General features: G+C 40.1%; 1 pseudogene; it reads right to left on the bottom strand.

The window, feature by feature from the left end:
- Positions 1-22,110: 22,110 nt before the first annotated feature.
- LOC126199910 (5S ribosomal RNA) lies at positions 22,111-22,228 on the bottom strand (annotated as a pseudogene).
- Positions 22,229-24,875: the final 2,647 nt, after the last annotated feature.

Here is a 24,875-nt window from a genome sequence, read left to right on the forward strand (position 1 = left end):
TGGTATGCCTTATAGCACTGAAACGCTTTTCAATGAGATAAATCATAGAACACAGAGAACTAAGCAAATTCACACGTTACAGGAAGCCGGGTCAGTTAGTTTAATTTGAGAGTGATATTTCAGTGGGCTTACTTAAACACTGAATAAGAGAGGATAAATCTGGCGCCCATTAAAAGGGGCATGTAATTAAATCATGGATCACCACAATCATACTATCTCTCTACCATTCCACTCCCGAACAGCGCGCGGGAAAAACGAACACCTAAACCTTTCTGTTCAAGCTCTGATTTCTCTTATTTTATTTTGATGATCATTCCTACCTATGTAGGTTGGGCTCAACAAAATATTTTCGCATTCGGAAGAGAAAGTTGGTGACTGATATTTCGTAAATAGATCTCGCCGCGACAAAAAACATCTTTGCTTTAATGACTTCCATCCCAACTTGCATATCATATCTGCCACACTCTCTCCCCTATTACATGATAATACAAAACGAGCTGCCCTTTTTTCCACCCTTTCAATGTCCTCCGTCAATCCAACCTGGTAAGGATCTCACACCGCACAGCAATATTCTAACAGAGGATGAACGAGTGTAGTGTAAGCTGTCTCTTTAGTGGACTTGTTGCACCTTCTAAGTGTTCTGCCAATGAAATGCAACCTTTGGCTTGCCTTCCCCACAATATTATCTATGTGGTCTTTCCAACTGAAGTTGTTTGTAATTTTAACACCCAGGTACTTAGTTGAATTGACAGCCTTGAGAATTGTACTATTTATCGAGTAATTGAATTCCAACGGATTTATTTTGGAACTCATGTGGATCACCTCACACTTTTCGATATTTAGCATCAACTGCCACCTGCCACACCATTCAGCAATCTTTTCTAAATTTCTTTGCAACTGACACTGGTCTTCGGGTGACCTTACTGATTGGTAAATTACAGCATCATCTGTGAACAACCTAAGAGAACTGCTCAGATTGTCACCCAGGTCATTTATATAGATCAGGAACAGCAGAGGTCCCAGGACGCTTTCCTGGGGAACACCTGATATCACTTCAGTTTTACTCGATGATTTGCCATCTATTACTACGAACTGCAACCTTCCTGACAGGAAATCACGAATCCAGTCGCACAACTGATAAGATACCCCATAGGTCTGCAGCTTGATTAGAAGTCGCTTGTGAGGAATGGTGCCGAAAGCTTTCCGGAAATCCAGAAATACGGAATCAACTTGAGATCCCTTGTCGAAAGTGGCCATTACTTCTTGCAAATAAAGAGCTAGCTGCGTTGCACAAGAATGATGTTTTCTGAAACCATGCTGATTATGTATCAATAGATCATTCCCTTCGAGGTGATTCATAATGTTTGAATACAGTATATGCTCCAAAACCCTACTACAAACCAATGTCAATGATATAGGTCTGTAGTTCGATGGATTACTCCTACTACCCTTCTTAAACACTGGTGCGACCTGCTCAATTTTCCAATCTGTAGGTACAGATCTATCAGTGAGCGAGCGGTTGTATATGATTGCTAAGTAGGGAGCTATTGCATCAGCATAATCTGAAAGGAACCTAATTGGTATACAATCTGGACCTGAAGACTTGCCCGTATCAAGCGATTTGAGTTGCTTCGCAACCCCTAAGGTATCTACTTCTAAGAAACTCATGCTAGCAGCTGTTTGTGTTTCAAATTCTGGAATATTCCATTCGTCTTCCCTGGTGAAGGAATTTCGGAAAACTGTGTTCAATAACTCCGTTTTAGCGGCACAGTCGTCGGTAACAGTACCATCGGCACTGCGCAGCGAAGGTATTGACTGCGTCTTGCCGCTTGTGTACTTTACATACAACCAGAATTTCTTCAGATTTTCTACAAAATTTTGAGACAATATTTCGTTGTGGAACCTATTAAAGGCATCTTGCATTGAAGTCCGTGCCAAATTTCGCACGTCTGTAAATTTTAGCCAATCTTCGGGATTTCACGTTCTTCTTAACTTCGCATGCTTTTTCCGTTGCCTCTGCAACAGCAAAATTAAAGTTATCATTAATATATATAAACAGGCTTCTAACAACTCTGATTCACCCTGAACAATTCAGCATATAAAAGGGGTTAAAAATTATTCTTAAAACCATCACTTTGGGATCACATTGGCCGTATAAAACCGACTTAATAAACTCCACCACAGTAAGTTACACTGTAGAGCTATACAAAACTATCATAAGGTCAAACGAATCCTAATGGATCAGTGCTGGCCTAAAGCTAGCTTGAGGAACTAAACCCCTCCCTAAGGCTGAGGCAGGAAAAATGAAAGGGTAAGATTGATCTCCACAAGGTGCTAAACTCATTAATTGAAGTGATTGGAGCCGGCCGGTGTGGCCGTGCGGTTCTAGGCGCTTCAGTCTGGAACCGCGTGACCGCTACGGTCGCAGGTTCGAATCCTGCCTCGGGCATGGATGTGTGTGTTGTCCTTAGGTTAGTTAGGTTTAAGTAGTTCTAAGTTCTAGGGGACTGATGACCACAGATGTTAAGTCCCATAGTGTTCAGAGCCATTTGAACCATTTTTGAAGTGATTGGCTGAAGAAAAAACAGGTCACAATAGAAATCATAACAGCTACCAGGAGCTGGGCAACTGTAACGGCATATAGGAAGAAACCCGCCAATAAATCTTTGCAGATTATGGGCATTCACACTTCCAGAATAAGGATAGAAAATACAAGACCTTGTAGTCACTCAAGAAATGAGAGGATTGGAATGAACTGAATAAAATTACTATTAATTAACCTAAGTAATGATTAGATATACCCCACATAACTGTTGCGAGTGCCGAGGCACTTAACAGACCATTAAGAAGACAACATGGACTTGATCAGAACCAAAAAAAGAGAACATCGCATGTCAAAACCCCATTTCACAGGTGGAACTAGTTTTACATAATTTAAAGTTTAAAACAGTTATTTAACTAATTAACTAAAATCTCATAGAAAACTGGATAAACAAGTTACACAAATGCAAACTTAAGTCACATTTATCTTGGTTGCTTGATGTGTGTCGTGAGTGGTATGGGACATCATGGTTATTGATTCAAACAAACCCAGGGCTGAACCACAAGACAACAAGACTTCATTTCTAATACTTTAGGCTGAATATCAACACTGAAATGAACCCAACAGCACACAGCAGAAGAAGCAGAAGAGAATACTAAAGCGTCTGATAGGAACAGTCAACAGTAGTCACGACGAATAACTTCGGCAATATGGCCAGGTTACTGAATCACCATTTTAGCGGAATGTGAATGTCAATCACCGCTAAACAAAGGTGTATAATAGATCTTACTTTGATTGATGCACACTCCAATGAATAGCTACCGGTACCAGGACATAGTCTTGCTTGATAGGTCTTACATTGATTGATGCACACTCCGATGAATAGCTACCAGTACTGGGACACAGTCTTGCTTGATAGGTCTTACTTTGATTGATGCACACTCTGATGAATAGCTACCAGTACCGAGACACAGTCTTGCTTCCACATTGGCAACATAGAGGAAACAGAACTGATAGAATTTCCATAACATCTTGAATCAGACATCAATGTTACATCCCGAAGCCAGTAACCTTATTGAGGCCACGTCCACACTAGGCATGGAGCGTTGACAGTGGTCGCACTACCTGCAACCACTCCCCACTGCCAGCCTTCCAGTCATCCACTGCTGCTCATGCAATGAGGAACCGCTCCGCACAGAGCACACAGCGTCCCCTTGGAATCGCTAGTAAACAAAATATGGCGGGTGGCAGGAATAGAAATTAATGCTGCAAGTGACATTAAGAGGGAGAGGAATCGAACTGTGAGGAACACACAGTTCAATCCTTACATTTGTCCTCCAACCATTCCCACTTAGCCATTTTGCACTTTCTGTCGACCTCATTTTTGAGATGTTTAGAACAGTCACCCAGAACCCCAGGTCAGGGGAGACTTACCAGAATGGATCAGTGATATTAAAAAATTTTTAAAGCTAAACCTATTAAAATTGGTATATCAACTTCTCGGTTAGATATATAGAAATATTTGTTATGGGATCAAAGTTTCAATGAAAATATCTCCACAAGAATGCAAAAGGCATGATTTGCAAAAACCATGGAATCAAGCTATCAGAATCACTTCTTGGTCAGAAGTACATTTAGAAAATACTATGTTTCTATGGCCTTAATAAGCATGAAAAGTTTAAAAGGTGTGGGGATTTGTGAACAACAGAAAAATTTGATTAGAGAAAAAGAAAAATAATCTGTGCAGACCATTCAGTCTACACAAGTGAAGCAGTGGGTGCTAAGCTAGTAGGGTATATTTCTTGAGATATTGTATTCACTATTGTCAAACCACCTCACAAGACACTTCATGGTAGAGCACTTGCCCGCGAAAGGCAAAGGCCCCGAGTCCGTGTCTCGGTCCGGCACACAGTTTTAATCTGCCAGGAAGTTTCACTTCACAAGAAAGATTGTATGATATTTATTAGTAATTTCCAACATGTTGTAACTCATAAAAGAACACTAACAAAAACAGGAGAAAGTAACAAACATATCCAAAAATGCTTCAATTTCAATTTCAGAAGGACCTCTCCATGCAGCATTCCATTTTTCAATTTGCTAATTAGACTATATAAAATTTAAGTGACATATTGCCAACTGCTATTTTCTGTGACTTGTCAAAAGCATTTGATTGTGGAGTTCACCATATTCTATCTACATCTACAACTGTACTCTGCAAACCACTGTGAAGTGCATGACAGAAACCTAAAAGGATTTCCTCCTGCTCAATTCATATTTGATGGTATTGGAAGAATTAGGGGTTAAAGGCCTCTGTGGATTCCATAATTAGTCTGATCTTGTCATAGTTGACTAACTGCATTTTTCCCAGTAGCTTACCAGTGAACCAAAATGTACAATCTATTTCACTCACAACAGAGCCTGTATGATCGTTTCATTTCACATCTGCACAAATTTTTACTTCTAGGTATTTCTATGTATTGACTGGTTCTAACAGTTACTTATTAAGATTGCAGTCATGGGACACTACATTTCTTTTGTTTTGTGAAGTGCATATTTTTATATTTCTGAACATCTGAAGCAAGTTGATAATCTTTGAAACACTTAGAGATCATATCAATATCTAAATGGATCCTTGTGCAGATTTTCCAGACAGTACTTCATTGCAGATAAGTGCAAAACATGTAAAAACTTTTGAGATAATTTTTAATATTTTCTGCCAGATCATTAATATAAAACATGAACACCAAGGGTCACATCGTACTTCCTGGAGTACTCCTAAAGATATTTCTACATCTGTTGATGATTCTCTTCCCAAGAAAACATGCTAAATCCTACATACCAAGATATCCTAAATCCAGTCACAAATTTTGTTTTGTATATCATCTGATCATATTTTCATTAATGATCAGTGATGTGGCACTGAGGCAAATGCTTTTTGGAACTAAAGAAATGCAGTATCCACCTGATGGGCTTGAGTGATGGCTTTGAGGATGTTATGTGAGAAAAATGCATATTGGTCTCCTAATGAACTGTGTTTATGGAATCCATAGTGATTCACATGGAGGATGTGTTGGTAATTTGATGTGTTCTCTGACCGCAAGATAGGAATACCATCTGTGGTGACAATGAAAGATAGTGAGCCCAAAGATGATTATTAATGAGCAATTCAGCACACACTAATTACATAATAGCTGTCTGTCTGTGTTGTGATCTAAAAGAGACTACATGCATGTGTATGCTTGCCAAGTATTTTTAACATTGTGAATGTATTATGTAAAGGCTGTGTGTGCAAATATACTCAGATCAGTTTTAAAACATGCTGTCTGAATATTTATTTATTAATAACTAAAAGTACATCATAATGTTTAGAGGGTTGTGAGGAGCTGCATGGACATCAGTAATAAAAGGTCAATATTTTACACAGTGACAGTGTAAGTAATTCTGAACAAAAAGTGTTATATGAACATAGGTCCACAAATGCTTCATTAGGGAGGCATGGGTACTAAGCTGCATTGTGTAATGTACTGGCAACACATAAGTTAGCTGTATAGTGTATGGTGTTAACTGTATTAATACAAGTGCTGCTAACAACACCACACATCTACAGTAATGAGGAATACACAGATATGGTGTATGTTTATGGCTTCTGTGATGGTAGTGCAACCGCTGCAAGAGAAGAATACCACAGGCACATTCCAACTCGACGATTACCTGATTGCAGGGTGTTTACCAAAGTGTTTATCAGTTTGCGTGCAACAGGCTCTCTTTCAAGTAGACATTTTTCATCCAAGCATGTATGTCAACAAACTTTGCAAGCACCAGAAGAAATTATTGCAAGTGTTGAGCAAATCCTGGTATGAGAATATGAAGAATGTCCCTGTGTATGAATGTCCCACAGACACGTGTATGGGAAACATTACATGCGGAAAACCTCTATCCATTTCACATACAGAGTGTCCAAAATCTCAATTCTGTGACTGAGTTAATGAGAATAGTCATTTGCTTCCATACATACTATTCACTGACAAAGCCCAGTTTTCATGACATGGAATAAACAACACACTCAGTAATCATCGATGGTCACAGGAAAACACACATGCTTCAGTGTGTGGCGCCGATGAAATCGACACCAACATCGATGCATCCATCTTTGGCCTCTTCCACCATGTCCAGTTCTTTGTGAGCCTTGCTTGTGTTTGGTTGAATAAATCAACTACTGCTAAATGGGGGTTGTTTGGTGTAACTAACCCGAACATTTCCCTCACTGGTGACCCTGAGTTTTAACATTTTACTCTGTCCACAACCTCCACATCGGTTATTTTTGTGTGTATTACATTGACACAGCATTCAAACAATGACTTCGGCCCAACGCCTAATGCTGGATTTTGTGATTGACATGCATCATGCTGCGGGCGATGTACATCCACCAGGACTGCAACACGATGCCCCTCACTTGATGATTACTCCGATTTCGCCAGACGTTTTTGAGCCTGCAACAATAAGTGAGGTTAGGAATGTGCATGACACTGGCTATCAAATGCCTTTGTTCCCACCACATGTGCCCTCCCTCATCGACTGTGCAGTTACCTCTTACAGATCTCCATGCAGTGCGGAACCAATGCCGATTTCTGCAAATGCTTCGTTGGACAACCTACCACCACCAGGACAACGATTTGCCATGCCGCAATCCATACAGTACCACGCGGATACCTGCCACGTGGCTGGAACTGCTTCGTTCACAGGTCAACCTACTCAGCATCCGACCATGCCCTCGCCTGCCTCGGTTCTGCATCAGCACATGCCTTCCTACTTCAATACCTCGGCCTGCAACAGGAACAATAACTTGTTATCTGTGCCTGACCTCCACCTCTGTCCCACTGCTATGCCTCAGTGTTTTGTGTCACGACATTCACCTTATCCACACACCATTAGGAGTGGAGTGACTGAACAGTGAACATTCACACATTCCGTCCCACGTTCGACATCATTTCCCACACTGTGCTTCTGGACAGCCTGCACCTCCGCAGCCTCACTGCAACACAGGTGGCCCTGGCTCTGATCATATGTTGAGCTTTCTGCAGACTAACATGCATTCTCAACCTTTGAACTTTTTCTCACCTGTCGCCCCCGCGCCGCCTCCAGTTGAGCTTCCATACCGTTCTCGGCACATCTCGGTGCCCCATCCGCGTCGGACTTCCGTGACACATCAATTTGATGTGTTAATCCCGAAAGAGCTACAACCTGGTTCAAAATTGAAGACGAAATATTCGACCATTACAAACTTGACGAGTCAACCAGGTTTCTGTGCCTCATCACCCACCTGCATGACCAGGAGGACTTGATTGCTGACCTGGTCGACGCCCCGGACTCATCTACCTGGTACACTCTAGCCAAAGAGACAGTTCTACGTCAGCTTGCACGCTCAGCTGAGGCAGCAATACGGCAAGTGCTCCATGTCGAGAAACTAGGCAACGACAAACCTTCCCAGCTCTGGAGATGGCTACATGCCCTGGTCAACGCTGATCTACTGTTTGACACAGCTCTCCTCACTATTTGGTCAGATAAACAATCTCCTCACATCCGTTTTGCTCTGGCTCAAAAGTCTCCTGAACCTGTCGAGCACAGAATGACAATTGCTGACAAGCATACTTCACTGCAAGCCATGAATTCAACTAAACTACAATGCTCGGGTTCAACTTCCCACATCGTCTCACTCTCTGCAAACTGCAAACTTGAGTGGGTTTTTAGTGTGTGAAATTGACGAACCTATACTAGGCATTGACTTCTTGCATACCACAAACTTTCACCGAACCTAGTGTGAAACACCGTGTTTCATCACCTGTCCAAGACTCACTTCCCCTGTGCTCCGTCGAGCAAACCCCCCTGTGACACATTGGTCCAGGCTAATCTCATCCGTACATGTTCGTCTCTGTCAATGACGTTACAAGGAACAACGCACAAGTGCCTTGTCGAGCTTGAAAACGTCACTTGCCTACGCAAGGAAAACTGTGAGCTCTACCTCCGGCTGCATGAAACTCAGCTCCAGCTCTTCGATCTCCAATGCAGCAAAGGAATTATAGACAGTACAGCAAGGACAAAGCAAGGTCAGTAAGTGCGCCGAATCTGCTTGCAGTCCCAGCAATCCAGCCTCCGTGTGTTTACCTCCCACTACCCCTCACCACTGTGCTATCAAGACTGCCATAACATGTACTGACAGCTCCACATGGCCACACCCTCCTAACATGGCAGCATTTGACACTCGGCTGGACACAAATGCACATGCACGATGAGCGTCACGTCTTCCCTAACTGACGGCTCCTACCCCGTGGAATGTTTCCCTCTGTTCAGCTTTTTCTTCATTAGCTATGGTGACCGTTCAGATAGCTGAAAAGCCTCCTTTATCCAATAACATATTCCAGAATAATCTTAAAAAACATTTATCCCTTTAAAATAATAATTCTCTTTATCATTACCAAATCCTTTTCCCCAATAATTACCCTACAAGTGGCGGCCAAACAATGTCTGCGATCTCCAAATAATTTATGTATAAGTACAATACATATTGGAATCCATTATTGGAGATTGAAATTGTACTAATAATTGTTTTTGTTGTATATTTATAGTATATGAGGGAGAAAGACAGAAAGCACAACTAATAATTACTGGGAACAAGACACATTTATACTAGAAATTACAAAATTCCGAACTATGATGAAACGTGAACAAGACAATGTTCAAGAGACGATGAAAATTATTGTTGAATTTTATGCATGTGATAGCAATTCCATGACAATCCTAGACTCTGTTCAGTTTCCCAACATTTTTAGCAAGTAACAAAGTCCAAACCTGCAGTGCAATGTTTGTGATGTAATAGTTCCACAATTACATACCATCTCATTTTGTACAAAAGATACAAAAAACTGTTTTCTGTAAGAATTTAACAATTTTTATATATTCAAATATTATGTGTGTGTGTGTCAAAAACAACATGTGAAAATGAAAATGTCGAAGTATTGAGAAATTTGCCAATAAGAGATGACGATAATGAATCGCAAAGAGGCAGTAATTTGCCAAACAGTGAGAATATTCAATTAAAATCTACTACTATTAGTGAATCCCATGTGCAGTTTGTTGATAATACATGGCTCATGCTTGATGAGGCCAGTCCTCAACCAATGTTGGAGGGCGAGATTTTTGATAGTAATGGAGAAAAAGGTAATGAAACTGGCAATAAAAATTTTTGCAATTCAATTGTGAGTGAACGAAACGAAAATGAGTAATGTGGTTAGATTAATAAGTAATGGTGGAAATAACATAGACAGGAACCAGAAATTGCAGGCAATATTAAAAATGAGCTCAGAAATGTCCAGCATACATACAGAAATTGCTGACATACATTCAGATAACACGAAGATAACAAACAAAATCAGTACTTTAGGTACAAAATTAACTTAAAAAATCCAGACTGTTGCAACAGAAGTCAACAATCTTGATCAAAAACTTTCTAATTGTGTCAGTGTGGTAGAACAAAAAGTTAATACATTATTTGGTGATCTTGAAACTGTGTAATAATTGGAACACAGATCTAAGAGAGACCATTAACGAACTTCACATGAAGTTTTGTAGTAGGAATACACAGTTAAGTCTAAAGTTATCAGAATAGGAACAGAAAAATGTGTGGACCAAGTACAAAGGGCAGTAGAAGCACAAGAAGCCTTACAAAATGAGCACAAAAATCTGACCACAAATTGTCACAACTCTGCAAAAAAATGTAGGTGAATTTGCATCAACTTCTGGAGAACTGGCAGAGGATGTATGTAAACCCACACAAGATGTTGCTCTTTTAAAACTGGATCATATATTTCTGACATCCAAATATGAAGAGCTTAAGAAGGATGTAAGGAAGTGAAATGAAAGAGCCAAAGCGGGAATATATGATGGTGACGTCACACTCTCAGAAAAGTGTATCCAGGGACACAGAAGCTCTGTCAAGACTGCAGATAAGATAACTAGTGATTGCAAAACAAAAATTCTTGCTAGAATTGACCATGACATGAAAACAATTGAAGATAAAATTTGCTCCGAGCTTATAAGCGAAAGAATAGTTCAAATGGTCCATCTGAAGCTACAGACCAGAATTGGTCACTACAGAAAATAATCGCATGAACACGGTTTTGCCACAATCACAGTACAATTCAGGCGAATCAGAACAATTTGAAAATAATTACACAAATGTGCCAGCACTATCAAACACTGCCATACCATCAGCAAAGACGTGGAGAACATCATCACAGTCAAGTGAAATAGCACAAGAAATACCATCAGTCCTTATTGATGAAGGTTTGCGCAACACAATTTCCAATCTTTTTGCACAAATTGAAAAAGACGCATGAGTATTTAGGAACATATTACCCCAACACTGGTCCGAGCAATTCGTTGTAGTATGGATTCAGGATGACACTCATTATCGGCAGCAGAAGAAGCTGACAATTATCTCACTTACAAAGAATTCGAAATACTGTTCACAAGGAGTACAAGAGAAAATTTAAATGAAGGTCTTTGACATACAATCTTTCAATGCAAGATGCAGTGGGTTGCTAAAATCAGGGAATACAAGAGAGACTTCCAGTGATCTTTATACTAAGTATAGTATGGAGATCACTGAAGATTTCGAATGGAAGTCTTTGACCCGCAACCTTTCAAAGCAAAACAAGGTGTGTTGCAAAATTATTTGAAAAATATTTAAACAAGACATTGGAGTAACCGGAAATCACATGTCGATGAGCTAAGAATATTAAAAGGGTGGTTATCCACACATATACGCGACAAACTGGTTGCAGTTCTGACTTACGACTTAGAATATTTTTTATCCATAGTCAATTCCATTGATCATATAGGGTAGCAGCCCTAAGACAAACAATTACAATCACAATCAGTCAGGGGCAACAGGAAATTGCAATTTTAACAACTGCAATAATCTTCTTCTTCTTTTCCTACAGCATTTGCCCCATCTGTTGTCTCCATTTTGCTCTACCACAGGCTGCATCTGGGTGGATGTTAACGAATTTAAGGTCTGTATGAATCATATCAGCCCAATGTTGCTTAGGTCTCCTTTGGGTCTACTGCCAACGACTTCAAGTGTGTAACCCGCCTTGGCAATAGAGTCATCACCAGACCGTAAAACATGCCCAAACTATCGAAGATGACTGTCATGCATCTTTTCTTGGATTGGTGCAACACCAAACTGTTTCCTAATGCTGTCATTAGAAACATGATCTAACTTAGTGAGGCCCACTGTCCACCTTAGCATCTTCATTTCCATTACACTTATGTGGCATTCTGTCTCACCTGTAGTCAGCCAGCTCTCACAACCATACAAGGTGACTGGTCAGATGACAGGTGATAGATTTTTGATTTTAAATTATCTTTCATCCTGTGGTTGAAAGTGACTCCAGTTGTTGTTTGCCACTTCATCCAGGCTGCCTGAATTCTGATGTTGACCTCTTCGGTGAGTCGGCCATCAGCAGTGATCGTGGAACCGAGGTCCTTAAACTTTCTCACATGAGTCAGATCTTCACCATTAATTGTGATGGTTTCCATTTCGTGTCTGTTTGATGTAATGTATTCAGTTTTCTTGAAATTAAGGCACAAACCATGTTGCGCCAACTGGTCACTCCGTTCTTGAGTTAGGCTCTGCAGATCAAGCTTGTTTTCTGCAATAATAATGGCAACAATGACAGCAGGGGCAGCTACAACACAGTGGGGGCAGCTACAATAACAATAATGGTAGCAATCACTGCAACCAGTAGGGTAATGAGCAACAAGTGTATCATCCATACCACCCCAGAGGTATAGTGCCAATCATAATTTCAGAAACAACCGAAGAAATGGTAACAGTGGCCGTAACAGCAAGGGATAGACCTGCAATCAATGAAAGCGCATTTCTCAACACCATAATAGCCAGAATGGATGGAATAATGCATGTGGCCTGAGCGGCAATGCACAACAAAATTTGGTAATAGTAATGATCACCCCTGAGTAACTGTAATAACAACAGTGGTTACAGGAGCTGGAGAGACCCAGGACCAGGTCATGCCACACCCAGTCAAATACAAGGCCATAAGTGGAACAGTTCTGAACCCACAATACACATAGTTGATGTGATGGACGGAAGGATTAACTCCTCACCTCCACCTCCAGAAAACAGTGATTGTTTGGCTTAATCCCCCTACCAATGACCATGAATGGAAGCAGAGGCATACCGCTTTTGAATAACTATTTTATAAGATATGATTAGGAAAATGACATGAGGGATTATCTTTATACAGATGATGACACAAGCAATATTGAAGGATTATAGGATGAAGTACAAGCTGTTATAAGTGCCAAAATTAGCAACATCAGCATTTAGATCATGCTAGACAGTGGCACAGTGGCGAATTGCATTTTGCAAAGTCTGCTTGAAGGATTGCAGAAGAAACTCAATTTGCCTACTTTACTAGTACAGAATTTTCACATTATAACTGCATAGGGTTGTAAATCAAAGGTTGTCAGGCTGCACGCTTGTTTACCTATTAGCATAACTGAAAACATATTTACATACACATTTTTTTATTTGTCGAAAAATTAATAATTATCTGTCTGTTAGGCATGGAATTTTCCATAAGTATTAAATAAAGTTTGATCTAGACAAAGCAAAGTGCTATTTGTATGTTGACAAAAAAGCTATTTCAGTTGATTTGGTGAAAACAAAGGCAAATTTCCACAGTCATTTGACAAACAAGATTAATATTGAGTTGATGTGTTCTGATGTTTTATGTATACACAAAACATCTAACGATGTAAATTTGGAGAAGGTGACCACCCCATACAATATACACCAAAAAATTGAAGAGTCGACCACACTTACAAAAGAACAGGAGCATGATTTAGATGCCCTATTGAAACAATACTCACATGTTTTTGTAGAAAACCCTGGTACATAAAGGGGTATGTGCATCAAATGAAGGCATACCCACATGAAACTTTCTGTCTTATGTCATAAGCAATACCTTGGACAAAAAAGGAGGCTATCAGGAAGGAGATCGAGTGCATGATTGAATGGAATATCATTGAACCATTGCTCTCACAATACAGCAGTCAAATTCAAGTAATAGGCAAACCTGACAGTACCGTTCGCCTTGTCCTGGATGCCAGGAAAATAAAATCATCATATCCGTAAGTACCAGGCCACACAGTGTTGAAGAGCAATTGTTAAAATTTCAAGGAGCTAAGTATTTGATCTCGATTGACCTTGGGCCTCGTACTGGCAAATTTTACTCCAACCTGAAAGTCACCAGTATACTGCCTTCATGAGCAGGCCTTCGTGAGCAGTTAACAATTTTGCGTTCTGCCATTTGGCCTTAACATGAGTGCTAGTGTATTTATTTATTGCAGCATTAGACAGAGTGCTTGGCCCAGAACTTTTGGGTCAAGTCACCGTGTATGTGGATGACCTTCTCATCACCACATACATGTGACAAGTTCATGTGTAAATACTTAGGAAAGTCTTAGAAAGGTTCTCTGAATATGAAGTTATTGCTAACTTGCAAAAATCCAAGTTCATGCAGAGAGAGATAAAATTTTCAGTCCATGTCATCTTACAGGTAGTAGATCTGGTTTCCCAACAAGCTAGATGCAATCAAATATTTTCCTAGACCACAGACAAAAAAATAACTGGATACATTTCTAGGGTTAACATAATTTTTTTGAAAATTCATGCCCAACCAGTTATTAGATAGTGATTCTTTCTGAATTTATTGAGGAAAAACCACACATGGTTGTGGACAGCCAAGTAACAAGAGGATTTTGTGGCAATTAAACAGGCTTTAACCATAAACATCATCATTTTCACAAGCCATACACTTACAGAAAGCGAACGAGCATATTCAGTCACAGAAACGGAGGCACTGGCAATAACATGGGCTTTTTGAAAATTTTAGTATTTTCTATGGGGAACTAATTCTCAGGTTTTTTTTTTTTTTTGGTCATGTCCCTGGTTTGATGTAGCACTTGCAACCTATGTCCTCAATTATTTGCTTGACGTATTCCAATCTCTGTCTTCCTCTACAGTTTTTGCCCTCTACAGCTCCCTCTAGTACCATGGAAGTCATTCCCTCATGTCTTAGCAGATGTCCTATCATCCTGTCCCTTCTCCTTATCAGTGTTTTCCACATATTCCTTTCCTCTCTGATTCTGCGTAGAACCTCCTCATTCCTTACCTTATCAGTCCACCTAATTTTCAACATTCGTCTATAGCACCACATCTCAAATGCTTCGATTCTCTTCTGTTCCGGTTTTCCCACAGTCCATGTTTCACTACCTTACAATGCTGTACTCCAGACGTACATCCTCAGAAATTTCTTCCTCAAATTAAGGCCGGTATTTGATATTAGTAGACTTCTCTTGGCCAGAAATGCCTTTTTTGCCATAGCGAGTCTGCTTTTGATGTCCTTCTTGCTCCGTCCGTCATTGGTTATTTTACTGCCTAGGTAGCAGAATTCCTTAACTTCATTGACTTCGTGACCATCAATCCTGATGTTAAGTTTCTCGCTGTCCTCATTTCTACTACTTCTCATTACCTTCGTCTTTCTCTGATTTACTCTCAAACCATACTGTGTACTCATTAGGCTGTTCATTGCGTTCAGCAGATCATTTAATTCTTCTTCACTTTCACTCAGGATAGCAATGTCATCAGCGAATCGTATCATTGATATCCTTTCACCTTGTATTTTAATTCCACTCCGGAACCTTTCTTTTATTTCCATCATTGCTTCCTCGATGTACAGATTGAAGAGTAGGGGTGAAAGGCTACAGCCTTGTCTTACACCCTTCTTAATGCGAGCACTTCATTCTTGATTGTCCACTCTTATTATTCCCTCTTGGTTGTTGTACATATTGTATATGACCTGTCTCTCCCTATAGCTTATCCCTACTTTTTTCAGAATCTCGAACAGCTTGCACCATTTTATATTGTCAAACGCTTTTTCCAGGTCTACAAATCCTATGAAAGTGTCTTGATTTTTCTTTAGCCTTGCTTCCATTATTAGCCGTAACTTCAGAATTGCCTCTCTCGTCCCTTTACTTTTCCTAAAGCCAAACTGATCGTCACCTAGCACATTCTCAATATTCTTTTCCATTCTTCTGTATATTATTCTTGTAAGCAGCTTCGATGCATGAGCTGTTAAGCTGGTTGTGCGATAATTCTCGCACTTGTCAGTTCTTGCCGTCTTCGGAATTGTGTGGATGATGCTTTTCCGAAAGTAAGATGGTATATCGCCAGACTCATATATTCTACACACCAACATGAATAGTCGTTTTGTTGCCACTTCCCCCAATGATTTTAGAAATTCTGATGGAATGTTATCTATCCCTTCTGCCTTATTTGACTGTAAGTCCTCCAAAGCTCTTTTAAATTCCGATTCTAACACTGGATCCCCTATCTCTTCTAAATCGACTCCTGTTTCTTCTTCTATCACATCAGACAAATCTTCACCCTCATAGAGGCTTTCAATGTATTCTTTCCACCTATCTGCTCTCTCCTCTGCATTTAACAGTGGAATTCCCGTTGCACTCTTAATGTTACCACCGTTACTTTGAATGTCACCAAAGGTTGTTCTGACTTTCCTGTATGCTGAGTCTGTCCTTCCGACAATCATATCTTTTTTGATGTCTTCACATTTTTCCTGCAGCCATTTTGTCTTAGCTTCCCCGCACTTCCTATTTATTTCATTCCTCAGTGACTTGTATTTCTGTATTCCTGATTTTCCCGGAACATGTTTGTACTTCCTCCTTTCATCAATCAACTGAAGTATTTCTTCTGTTACCCATGGTTTCTTCGCAGCTACCTTCTTTGTACCTAGGTTTTCCTTCCCAACTTCTGTGATGGCCCTTTTTAGAGATGTCCATTCCTCTTCAACTGTACTGCCTACTGCGCTATTCCTTATTGCTGTATCTATAGCGTTAGAGAACTTCAAACGCATCTCGTCATTCCTTAGCACTTCCGTATCCCACTTCTTTGCATATTGATTCTTCCTGACTAATGTCTTGAACTTCAGCCTACTCTTCATCACTACTATATTGTGATCTGAGTCTATATCTGCTCCTGGGTACGCCTTACAATCCAGTATCTGATTTCAGAATCTCTGTCTGACCATGATGTAATCTAATTGAAATCTTCCCGTATCGCCTGGCCTTTTCCAAGTATACCTCCTCCTCTTATGATTCTTGAACAGGGTATTCGGTATTACTAGCTGAATCTTCTTACAGAACTCAATTAGTCTTTCTCCTCTTTCATTCCTTGTCCCAAGCCCATATTCTCCTGTAACCTTTTCTTCTACTCCTTCCCCTCCAACTGCATTCCAGTCGCCTATGACTATTAGATTTTCATCCCCCTTTACATACTGCATTACCCTTTCAATATCCTCATACACTTTCTCTATCTGTTCATCTTCAGCTTGCGACGTCGGGATGTATACCTGCACTATACCGAGCGAGGTGGCACAGTGGTTAGACACTGGACTCGCATTCGGGAGGACGACGGTTCAATCCCGCGTCCGGCCATCCAGATTTAGGTTTTCCGTGATTTCCCTAAATCACTCCAGGTAAATGCCGGGATGGTTCCTCTGAAAGGGCACGGCCGACTTCCTTCCCCATCCTTCCCTAATCCGATGAGACCGATGACCATGCTGTCTGGTCTCCTTCCCCAAACCAACCAACCAACCAACCTGCACTATTGTTGTCGGTGTTGGTCTGCTGTCAATTCTGGTTAGAACAAGCCGGTCACTGAACTGTTCAAAGTAACACACCCTCTGCCCTACCTTCCTATTCGTAATGAATCCTACACCTGTTATACCATTTTCTGCTGCTGTTGATATTACCCGATACTCATCTGACCAGAAATCCTTGTCTTCCTTCCACTTCACTTCACTGACCCCTACTATATTTAGATTGAGCCTTTGCATTTCCCTTCTCAGATTTTTTAGTTTCCCTACCACGTTCAAGCTTCTGACGTTCCATGCCCCGACTTGTAGAACGTTATCCTTTCGTTGATTGTTCAATCTTTTTCTCATGGTAACCTCCCCCTTGGCAGTCCCCTCCCGGAGATCCGAATGGGGGACTATTCCGGAATCTTTTGCCAATGGAGAGATCATCATCACACTTCTTCAATTACAGGCCACATGTTCTGTGGATACACGTTGCGTGTCTTTAATGCAGTGGTTTCCATTGCCTTCTGCATCCTCATGGCGTTGATAATTGCTGATTCTTCCGCCTTTAGGGGCAATTTTCCACCCCTAGGACAAGAGAGTGCCCTGAACCTCTATCCACTCCTCCGCCCTCTTTGACAAGGCCATTGGCAGAATGAGGCTGACTTCTTATGCCGGAAGTCTTCGGCCGCCAATGCTGACTATTTATCAAAATTTAGGCAGTGGCGGGGATCGAACCCAGGACCGAAGACATTTTGATTATGAATCGAAGACGCTACCCCTAGACCACAGGCACCTATTAATGTGCAAATTACTACATAAATGGTTAACCAGATGGTGCCTGTTTTTACAAGAATTTGATTCTGAAGTCATTTATGTCAAGGATGAACAGCATATTTTGGCAGTCCCCTTGTCTAGGCTACCATAAGGATTGAGTGAGTATGTGGAACTGATGGAGCAGACCTCAGATTTCAGAGTACTTCTTATGCACAACAGTTCTTTTAGATCTTATTACGTTAAGAATTGTAGGAATATGTCCCAGTTACAAGAAGAAAATGAACGGTGTCATAAGGTAAGGCAACAGCCTTTGGACAACAACTCTGAATGGGGGACATGATATAAATTTCACAACGGTGTATTATTTTTAGTGGAGAACACCTGAGTCTCATAATTTGTGGGTCTGCTTGCTAGAAAAATGCATACACACATCATGTATGGCGACATCATGGGGTGACAAAGTGCACTTGTAAAATCACATCTTACTGTTACTTCTCAAATATTAGAAAAAGGGTACTGCAAATAATCAGGAAATGTGTTACATGTCAAAAGGCTTAACACTCAAATAAAGCACATCTTAATGAACTGTGTCCAATCATACCAACAAAACCCAGAGACCTCATGTCTTTAGACACGGCTGGACCATTTCCAACTGCCAGAGGAGCTGCAAAATATGTAATAGCCTTATACGACATATTTTCAAAACACTTAAAAATGTATGCTGCCAAATCTCTTGCAGTGGGACCCATAATAAGGAGACTAGTAGGAGATTATTTTGTTTGAGTTGGCAAGCCAAATTCCATACTCAGTGACAACACTACCAATTCTACAAGCGCTAAATGGAAAGCAGTTGTTAAATCTCATGGTATAAAACATATTTTTGTATCTAAATTCCACCCAGAAGCAAGCGCCATTGAACAGGTGTTTTGAGAATCAAACAGATTCATCATAACAGGCATCCCCACTGAACACAGTAAATGGATAGAGTACTTAACACCTTTCAAACAAATAGTAAACAACCTGCCTCACTTATCCACAGCATACACACCTGCAGAATTAATGTTTGACAAGCTTGAAAGGGAAGGAATTGTTCAAGCCATTACCAAAATGAAACAAAAGCTATACCTTTTGAAGAAAAGGTACAACAAGCATTGGCAGCTCTAGAACAAAATGCGCAATACAAGAAGGTGCTGTATGATAAAAAGGTTGGCCATACAACAACCTTCCAACTCGGACAAGAAGTGTTTTTATGAACACATCGACTGTCGACAAAACATAGGAAACTGAACCGAAAATGACAATTAGTGCATGTAGGACCTTACATCATACATAAAATGCCACACCCAGGATGTTACTTCCTGAGTAATCCAAAAGCCGGAAAAGAGTTTGGATTGTACCCACATAAAGATCTTAAGGAATTTATACAATAAGGTGGAGGTCATGGACTTCAAACATTACACACAGAATATGATTAAGAGAGAGTCAATTCCAAATCCTATATGAAGGCAAATTGCAGAGATGAACATAAAAAGCACAAATCATTGTTAGTAAGACATTTATTCCACACCTTAGTGATTTATATATAAGGGAAGGAGCCAAATGATAACACACATTTTTATATAGATTGAGGTGTAAATATAACGTAAAATAAAGCAAGTAAGGTGACTTGAAAAGAATTAGTTTGTAAGAGGATTTATATTTGTAGTACTATTTGAAAAGGTAAACATTTCCAGTGCACTGTGCACTGCACGTACAGTGCGGCAAGAAAGGGGACAGTTGGAAGGTCATTCACTCCCCCCCCCCCCCCCCCCTTCACACACACACACACACACACACACTTCTTCCAACTTAATTACATGAGAACATAGTAATCGTCTCATGCATGTGCAGTTCTCTGCAAAATACTAGCAATAGGCTGTTCAGCTTCCTACAAAGCGGCAAGCACATCTAAAAGAGTAATTTATCTGAACAATCATATCAGGATTTCTTAATTCATTGGAGATTAAATGCTGTAAATAGAACTTTGTTGGCTAGCACTAACACATTCACCTGCAGTATTAAGTAGCAATAAGTAGTCTACATTGTAATGACCGAATTATGTACATATTTGTCATAAGAAGTACGATATACTTGGGAGCTTCTGGAACAAACTAATATTCTGAATATTTGAATGAATAAATGTAGCGCCAGTGTTGCTACTCTTCATGAACATGTAGATAAAATAGAAAATAGATTAGTGTAGCAGGAAGCAATAGATACGAGATGAACTGTTTACAGGCATAGAAACATGCAGAGGAAGGAAAGACAATGTATAATGAGATTATTAAGCAAGCGAAAGAATGAGTTATACTAAAACTAAATACGCTTTGTATTCTACAAGCTACATCTATTTAATCTAAGAATGCCTCATGCTAAGTTTGCTATGAACTTCAACCAATTAAGCTACTCAACTACAAACTACAGCTAGCAAAACTTATATCTAATTACATTACTACTATGCTAAAATACTGAAAGGAATCATAACTGCACATGTGAATGTATTCAAGCCATGTGGGGTGGGCGCGTGGCCTAATGAGCCCTGCCACAGTTCACACGGCTCCCTCCGTCGGAGCTTTGAGTGGTCCCTCGGGCATGGGTGTGTGTGTTGTCCTTAGCGTGAGTTAGTTTAAGTTAGATTAAGTAGTGTGTAAGCCTAGGGACCAATGATTTCCGCAGTTTCGTCCCATAGGAACTTATCAAGCAAGCTTCAAGGTTTAAAAGTCAAACGTGATCCTGAAAACACATCACTGCAGGTGAATTCACTCTCAGATATTGAAACCAAAAGGTAATAGAGCGATATGTTGTTAGCAAAGCAAATAAACAAATGTGTTTAGCAATTTGCAGAATTACATACCTACAAAATTTATATGTATGTGTATGTATGAGTGGAAAAGCTGTTTAGCTTATGTAGTAAAGTAAATATCAAGTTCAGGCAGAAGCTACCCATGAAAAGACCACCTATTCTGTTAGTTTAGAAGTATGTATGTTTGTGATTGTGTGTGAGTGGTAATGAAAATTGTCTAAGACAAGTATACTTGTTCTTTTACACTGCAGTGGTAAGCTCGAACTCTGTTGCATTGCTTTCAAATGTAAAGAATGGATCAAAGTCACACTAATGACAGTGTGTGTGAGGGAATAGTGACACAAACCTTGAACAGCAAACACATTGATGATTAGGCTACTGTGCAAATCACTTGAAAGGAAGTATCAAAAGGCCCTTGTTTACGCATTACATTAAATTATGCATAATGTATAAGTGCATTAATGAATTTCCTGTGACTCTGAAATATGAGATTATTAGTCAAAACTTAACTAATAGCTTACTAATAAGTATGATGACAGCAATATTCATAATTTTTAGACTTGGCTTGAGGACGTTTTCTCTCTTGTAATGACATTTTATCTTTGTCTGAACTGTAATAAATAAAAAGAAAAAAGGAATAATTTCTAAGATGGAAGTTTCCTTCAAAATTAACTAGTAAGACGAGACTAGAAAGGACCTCTAATTTAAATATAAAAAATACATAAGATTAAAAAAAAAAAAAAAAAAAAAAAAAAAAAAAAAAAACCGCTAATCCTACATAAAGTCTGTTTCCAACAATTTTGTAATTAGCTTTAAGTTTCATGTGTTTGTATTTGTTTGTAAATGTTCTTTGTGGAAGTACAAACATGTCTGATCAAAACGGAAAAAAATCATGATGCAGTGACATAAGCATCCCAATGGTGTTACGATAACGTAGTAAAGTGCAACTCATTTAGAGTGATACATGCCTCAGATTAGTGAGTCACCCTACAACTAACTACTCCCAAACAGGCCATGAAGGCCCAAGAGTACCGACTGGCCGCCATGTTGTCCTCAGCTCACAGGTGTTACTGGATGCGGATATGGAGGGACATGTGGTCAGCACACCGCTCTCCCAGCCATAGATCAGTTTATGAGAGTGGAGCTGCTATGTCTCAATCAGGTAGCTCCTCAGTTTGCCTCACAAGGGCTGAGTGCACCCCGCTTGCCAACAGTGCTTGGCAGACCAGGTGGTCACCTGTCCAAGTGCTAGCCCAGCCCAACAGCGCTTAACTTCGGTGATCTGACGGGAACCGGTGTTACCACTGTGCCAAGGCTGTTGGCCAATGAGTCACCCACCCAGTGAAAAATTAATGTGCTCCCTGTGTGCAGAAATTTTATCTGCAAACCAGGAAATGGAATCCTTTTAATAACGACGACAAGCTTTACGAGCGGAACAATGATGCATTGTTGGCACTGGCACATGGTACTCACTTCAGATACTGGGACAATGTAAAATAGCTGGCCACGACCATGTAAAACTGTAAAGAAATATCGCACTTCCGTGACAACTATTTATGTAATTAATACTTGTTTCACCACTGCTTATTTTTGTCACAATAGTAAAAAGCAATATTCAGAGTTAAGTTATAATCAAAGAATTTCCCTCATAATTAATTAAACATATCACCATATGTTCCCAGAGAACAGATTAAGATAACAAAAGGCCAAAAAAATAAAGTTGCTCCCTATATGGTGTTATGATAGGGGCAGATGCGGCAGTAATTTTTAAGCTGATTAAAAGACGCGCTCTGTCTCACCACCAGATAGGGATAACATCAGTGACAATGATGAAAAATAGTGAGCCCAGAGATGATTATTAATGAGCAATTCAGCACCACACACTAAGTAAATACTAGCTGTCTGTCTGTGTTGAGATCTAAAAGAGACTAGATGCGTGTGTACACTTGCCAAGTATTTTTAACATTGTGAATGTATTACATAGAGGTTGTGTGTGCAAATATATTCAGGGCAGTTTTAAAATGCTGTTTGAATATTTATTTATTAATCACTAAATGTACATTGTAATTTTTGGATGGTCATGAGGATCTGCATGGAGGGAAACACCAACATGTCACCACAGTGATGAAGAGGTAGGAAAAAAAAAATATTTCAGGAAGGGACACAAGAACATTTTTCATTTTTATATCTACGTATTCTTATTGAAATCTCATTGTTCAGCTTTTTCTTCATTAGCTATGACACCTGTTGAGATAGCCTAAACCCCCTCCTTTATCCGATAATGTATTCCAGAATAATCCTAAAAAATCATTTATTCCTTTTAAATGAAATGATTGTATGGCATTGCTGGCCGGGAGGCCCCATCCAGGGAAGTTCAGCTGCTGAGAGTGAGTCTTATTACAGTTGACACCACATTGGGTGACTGGTGCCGGTGATGAGGATAAAATGTTGATGAGGACAACACAACGTCCAGTCCATGAGCAGAAAAAATATTCAATCCGGCTGGGAATTGCCAGCCCACTGCATGGTAGGCAAGTACAGAACCAGTCAGCTAAGCAGGTGGACCCCTTTTAAATAATACTTCCCTTATCATTTCCAGTTTATTTTTCCCAATAATTAACCAACAAAGAGATCATTCTGTTTAAGATGCCTCATTGTGTTTGAACTCAGAACATACTCTTAAGATTCTAAAGCAGATGAATGTTAATGATACTGGATATATAATTTAATACTCACCAAATGGCAGCAGGAGAACACATATATAAAAATATATTGATGTTTGCTAGATTTCAGAAGGGCAAAGGGAAAGGAAGCAGAGTGAAAGAAAAGGCGTGGCGAGGTTCAGGAAATGGGGAGAGTTCAGAAAAGTCACACAGAATCCCAGGTCAGGGTTGAGGTTAGGGTTGTTTGGGGGAAGAGACCAAACTACAAGGTCATCGATCTCATCGGATTAGGGAAGGACAGGGAAGGAAGTTGGCCATGCCCTTTGAAAGGAACCATCCTGGCATTTGCCTGAACCCATTTTGGGAAATCATGAAAACCATACATCAGGATGGCTGGACCCAGGATTGAACTGTTGTCCTCCTGAATGAGAGTCCAGTGTGCTAACCATTGCGCCACCTCGCTTGGTGGGGTCAGGGAGACTTACTGGATAGGATGAGATGGAAGGGCTCATTGTTGAGGACTGCTCCGGACGGGATTTGAAAACCTGAGAGCTTAAAGGTTGAAGATAGGGTAATAATCAAGACACAGTTTATTGACCAAACATCATGCATGAGATGATAAGAGCAGAGAACTAATTCACTGTGTGTGGTAGAGGTTGGCCATGGGGAAAATAGACAGGTCAGAAAATAAAAGATATAGAAAACTAAAAGGGAATAGTTACTGAGCAGAATCACTGAGACAGAAGAAATTAACATAAATTAAGACCAGTGGGTGAAAAGAACTAAGGACATGTTGTAATGCCAGTTCTCACCTGTGGAGTTCTGAGAAACTGGTGTCTGGGGGAAGAATCCAGATACATGTACGAGGGCAGTTCAATAAGTAATGCAACACATTTTTTTTCTGAAACAGTGGTTCTTTTATTCAGCATTGAAATACACCAGGTTATTCCCCAATCTTTTAGCTACACAACACTATTTTTCAACGTAATCTCCATTCAATGCTACGGCCTTACGCCACCTTGAAATGACGGCCTGTATGCCTGCACGGTACCATTCCACTGGTCGATGTCGGAGCCAACGTCGTACTGCATCAATAACTTCTTCATCATACGCGTAGTGCATCCCACGGATTGCGTCCTTCATTGGGCCAAACATATGGAAATCCGACGGTGCGAGATCGGGGCTGTAGGGTGCATGAGGAAGAATAGTCCACTGAAGTTTTGTGAGCTCCTCTCGGGTGCGAAGACTTGTATGAGGTCTTTCATTGTCATGAAGAAGGAGAAGTTCGTTCTGATTTTTGTGCCTAC

This window comes from Schistocerca nitens, chromosome 8 (assembly GCF_023898315.1).
Source record: "Schistocerca nitens isolate TAMUIC-IGC-003100 chromosome 8, iqSchNite1.1, whole genome shotgun sequence".
In the NCBI taxonomy this organism is placed as follows: domain Eukaryota; kingdom Metazoa; phylum Arthropoda; class Insecta; order Orthoptera; family Acrididae; genus Schistocerca; species Schistocerca nitens.